This window comes from Arachis hypogaea, chromosome 13 (assembly GCF_003086295.3).
Source record: "Arachis hypogaea cultivar Tifrunner chromosome 13, arahy.Tifrunner.gnm2.J5K5, whole genome shotgun sequence".
Lineage (NCBI taxonomy): Eukaryota > Viridiplantae > Streptophyta > Magnoliopsida > Fabales > Fabaceae > Arachis > Arachis hypogaea.
Genome location: NC_092048.1, coordinates 93661002 through 93667001, shown reverse-complemented (window position 1 = coordinate 93667001; position 6000 = coordinate 93661002).

Sequence of the window (6000 nt, the reverse complement as noted above, 5' to 3'; positions counted from 1 at the left end):
TGTTTTATAATGAATGGTATGATTATATTCATGGAGGATTTGCTGAAATTAATTAATAATTTCATGCTTATATGATTATATGCAGGAAGTATATTTTATGTATGTATTTGTAGATAAATGTATGCTGCCTTCATGTTATATGGCATTTTATATGCTAACCTACATGATGGTCATTCAATGAATTAAAAAGCAACCATAGAGTGATGCAATGGCTGAAATCGTTGTCTGAATTAAAATATATGCTTATTGTATTTGCAGCATGTTAATCATGGAATGCTTATATGAGTGTTTTATAATGGCTAAAGTATCCTTATATGCTCCCCACATGTGTGTTATTTATATGCTCATATGCTTTCTGCATATTATTTGGTATACATACATGCCTCCTGCATATTATTTTATTATTTTTTATGCTTATGAGTTTGTATGCTTATTTGTATGAGTGGTTTATAATGACTTCAACATAAAAGAAGAAATAAAAACCACACATGATATGAAAGACCACATTCATAAATTAGTTGTGACCAATAGTATGTGTTGCTTCGGTCCTCATGGAAGTTGCATCAAGGTACTCAATTAATTTGCTTACTCAGCGATTACAAACAGGCTAATATGTGAGATTATGATATGGCATATCCCAAGATAAATGTAACTGACAAATAAATATCATGCTTGACATTTTTGTCAGATCTGCAATTTGTAATACTCCCTCTGGTGTACAATATCCATGACTTAAGTAGATAAATTTTTGCCTAAATTTGGAACAGATTTAGATACTTCACCCAAATCATGAAAATTCTTTGCATGAGGCCCTTCCTGTTGCATACTAAACTACTTTATTTGCTATTTATTCAGGTTAAGTCATGGAATTTAGAATCTAAATTGTTAAATTCTAATAAACAAATGCTGATGTGGTTCATTTATATTTGTGTATCTTTCTCTATGGAGTTTAGAGAGGATTTCTGTGCATCTCATTTACTAATTGTTTATCTAATTAGTTTTCATGATTTTGTTTGGGTGTTTATTTCGTGATTATAGGCCATGCCACTATTGGATGTTACTGAGGTTGAAAGTGAAGAGATGGTTCTTGGTTACGAGGTTTGGATTCTAGTTTTATCCTGTATTCTAATGATTGGGATAGTAACCAGCCTCCCGTGTACATTGAATTCTTCGAAAAGTCAAAATAATCCATACTTTTAAAATTAAAGCAACTAGTTTGAATTGATTTATGATCAAAGGATAAAAGAATTGTTGTTTATAATTTACTGAATTGGGGTGAATAGGTGGCGTGACTTCATGTAAACATATAGGTTTTAAGATTGTATGCAGTTGTTCCAAGAGTGAGATTGAGTAATTTACAGGAACCATTTAAATGTGGCCGAAATGAACCCTTTTGCTTTATTTATTTGAATGAATCGAATGCATAATGAGTATACATGACGGTTATTCTTTAACTTTGGAGTAAGGTTATTAAATGTGTTACAAATAACTTCATGCTATACTATATAGTCATTTGGTACGTAGTTTGTCGTTTTAGATAGTCAATACACGGTTATCTTCAAACAGACACGTGGGATGTTCATTTCTGTAGGTAATCGGATGTTCACTTTACTTGTTAACACGGATGGTTATTAATGGCCGCCTAGTTCTTTGTGATAAATGCTACTTATGACTTAACTGACTATCGTGCTTTGAAAACATTTTTTTCCTTAACACGTTCGTGTAGTGGGTATCTAGTCATGATAGGAATAAAAATGACGCTGCGGTATTTTCAGAGTCAAACTGGATGTTCATTTCTGTATGATTTTGGATGTTCACTTTCCAAATATAAATGGATGTTCACTTTTCACATATAAATGGATGTTCACAATCACAGAACAAGGGATTGTTAGATTTTAGATTCATCCACAAGATCACTTTTGCATCTATTAAAAAAGAATCACATTAAGTTGGCCCAAGGTCAAATTTTATGAGGGCAATGCTTCACCAATTCAACTCATTCAAACTAGGAAAATGAAAAATACTTATCCTTGAATAAATTCATAATCAAACAAATGTGCATAGTAGTAACTATCTGGATTGTTACTTTCATTCATTTGTATGTTTGTCATGCCTAAGAGAATGGCTAAAAACACATTCACAACAACTTAACAATAGTAAAATAGGGTCTACGGTTACGTTCCACAAATTGCACAATAAAAACCAATGGCTATGTTCGGTTTATAAGCCAAACAAGCATATCCAACGATAATCAAAACATGCATGAGTATGCTACTGTTTTCTGCCCCTAGTCTTTCCCACAGTTGGTAACCTTTCAGCTCGTCGTATCAACGTTCTCGTGCTAGGTGCCGTGAACGGTGATTTCACTTCCTTCCGCTTGTATCAGGGTTGATTGTGGCGTACGAGGATAGCCTTGTCCTCCAATATTGGAAGCACCTTATCTACCAATGTATTATGTGGCCCACAGACAATATCCAACATCAGCTCCGACCTGCTTTCTCTAAGCATATCCTGGAGGAAGATTTCCATAGCGAGTTAGAGGATACAATAGTAACATTAATTCATATTCAATCCTCCATTTTCCCATACAGTACGCATCTTTAAATTAAAAGAAAAACTATAATGAAGCAAGCACTCAATCGACTATGATAACCAACCATCCAAATGCTTAATCAAGTAAGCCCCCAATTAAATCGGTAAAAATATCTATCACGAAGACCAATCCTTCAATACGTGTATAACACCTATAAACATAAAGGATTCCATCAACACTAGTTTAATTGGTCCAATAGACCGGGTCAGTCAGTTTCCAACACAACAATCATTCATGTAAAATACTATCACTCGATTCAACAACATGGCAGTCCCATAAATCAATGTTTATAGCCAGGAACAGCGACGCGAATAGATATTAAATTAGCAACCAATTTTAGTTAAAATTGGTTTCTGGTATCTCATATCAAAAAATATTTTTCTTTTCATACATGAGTTAGTTTACTTAAAAAACAAACCATGTAGGAAAAAACAACATAAAAAACAAACAACCGATTCAATACTCAAGTTGACCATATAGTAAGCATATTGAAATAAAATTAAAAAAAATTAATCAAGCATGGATAAATGTGACTATGAAAACCAAACATCTGATTACCTACTAAAGTATCCATCCAAATAAAGCAGCAAAAAATATCTATCATGAACAGTGAACGTCCAACACCCTACTAAAGTAACCTTCCAACTATGGTCAACAATAAGAAGCCAGTGGTCAGCTGGGTTACGTTACAATGCATCCAAAGGTCCACACGGGCTGGGAAAAAAATTGCTATTTAAACTAGATTAACAAATTTATTTCACCTTTCCAGCGTAAAAGTTATATCAACTGCAAGGATCTCAGACTACAACTAATATCTCATGCTCAAACATACTAAAATCAATCAAATAAGCAACATATACTCTCTACGGAACAAAATGCAAGTTGAATAATGTATCATGAAAGGAGGAAACTAACCCACTTAACGTGGATGCTCGACGATGATATAGTTCTGATGTTCGTGTTGGTCCCAGTGAAAAGTTCACGTCAAGCGGCGAAGCTGTTTAATCAATTGCAACAACCTCAGTGAACATCTATTTTCTCATTCTCCAGAATAATAAAATTCGATTTATTATTTTTTTACCATGTAGATTCAAAAAACTAAGTATCTTAAACACTCTAAATAACAAGTAGCAACTGCAATGAATAATGGTGAAAAGAAGAGAATAACGCACTCACCGTGGATGGTTGAAGAGGTTCTGGAACACGTCCGTTGGCGAAACAAGGATCAGATATGCAGCCGCCAACCGTGCACCGGTGATGCTTCCAGCGAGTGCGATCAGGTGTGGCGCTTGGGGGCAGCGACTCCGGTCGGCAGGGAGGACCGGCCGTGCGATCGCGACAATGCCAGCGACTAGGTCTGATCCCGAACAGATGGTCTCCAACGCAGACGTGTTCCCGGAGATGCTGCAGGATGCGATTTAGACGGCTACGCGGCGGTGTGGGGTTTGATGAACACCGAAGAGGAGGTGAATTGGGTAGGGTAACACGGTCACAGGAAGTGAATTGGGGGTAAACATCATTTAGGATTGTAATTAGGTTAATTGGGTGTTTATTACTATTTTCAAATATAATTGGGCTAGATAAAAAGCTCATTGTACATATTGTATACATGCGACAATGCCAGCGACTAGGTCTGATCCCGAACAGATGGTCTCCAACGCAGACGTGTTCCCGGAGATGCTGCAGGATGCGATTTAGACGGCTACGCGGCGGTGTGGGGTTTGATGAACACCGAAGAGGAGGTGAATTGGGTAGGGTAACACGGTCACAGGAAGTGAATTGGGGGTAAACATCATTTAGGATTGTAATTAGGTTAATTGGGTGTTTATTACTATTTTCAAATATAATTGGGCTAGATAAAAAGCTCATTGTACATATTGTATACAAATGTTATTGTCTCCTTAGCAGGACTCGATCATAATATATTCTAAGACGATGCTAATTGAATATTGCATCTCTTATTAGATAATAATTTATCATAAAAAAAATTTCTTTTTGTTAAATATAAATTTTATATTTTTTCTACGATATATAAATACCGCTGATTATTTTATGAATGAAAATTTATATTTTTTTGTAAAAGAAAATATCAAGATGACGATTTTTTTTTTCCAATCTTCTATGAACATGTTAAGTTTTGTTGAGAACTCAGAAATCAGAATATCACATGCCGCAGGAGAAAGCTTATTTTAGTTCTCATCACAAAGCAAAAGGAAGGGGTTTGAATTTGAACAAGAATAATTTACCATAGGTAACCTTTGAATTTCAATAATATATTAGATTCGATGATTGACTAATCTAAACTTTATCAATGTTCTTTTTATAATAGTAAATACATAATTAGTTTTTTAATTTAAATAAATTTTAATTTTTTTAGACAAATTAGTATCTATTTAAAAGATATTAATTTATTTTATAGTAATATTTTAAAAAAAATATAATTGTTATATAATAAAATTTATTAAAAAATTATTTATCTAATATATATATTAAAAATTTTATTAAATACAACAAAATAATTACAGAAAAGAGTTTTGAAAAGTTACAGAATAATCAAGTTTTATTGAGAATTATTAAAGTATATAAAATTTGTTGAAGATTAATTCAAACTTTTAACCATTTTATAAAGAGTAAAGTATCGTTTTTGTCCCCAATGTTTGGAGTAAATTTTATTTGTATCCATAACGTTTAAATCGTCCTATTTGTATCCCTAACGTTTGTAAAAATGATTCAATATTATCCTACTGTCAATTACATATCATGAACGCTTTAGTTTGAATTTTAAAAATCTCTTCTTGAAGTTAGAATACAAATGTTTGGGATAGAATCCATGATCTACTCCGAAAAATAGCTCATCAAATATTGAAACTAATTCCTACAACATTTACATAATTCACTTTTCTAGGGACATAATTGAATCTAAACACAAATAGTGGGTATAATATTAAAATCGAATACATCCAAATGAGACTTAATTGAGAATGAATACATCCAAGTGAGAATAATTGAAAAATATAATCTGATTTGTTAGTATAATTGATAGTAGGATAACATTGAATCACTTTTATAAACGTTAAGGATACAAATAGGACGATTTAAACGTTAGGGACACAAATAAGACTTACCCCAAACGTTGGGGACAAAAACGATACTTTACTCTTTTATAAATATTGCTACCAAATGTTTAAAAGTCTAAGACCTAAAGTACTACTTAATATAATATAAAAAAGTTATAAAATAAAAATTTAATTTTTTTTAAAAAATTATTATTTTATATTCTAAAAATATATATTAAAATTATAAATAAAAAAATTATTAACAAAATAAAAAATTTAAATTTTTAATGTATTTGATTAGAGATAAAAGTGGATTAGACTATTCAATGAATGTTCATGGCTAAACTCAGC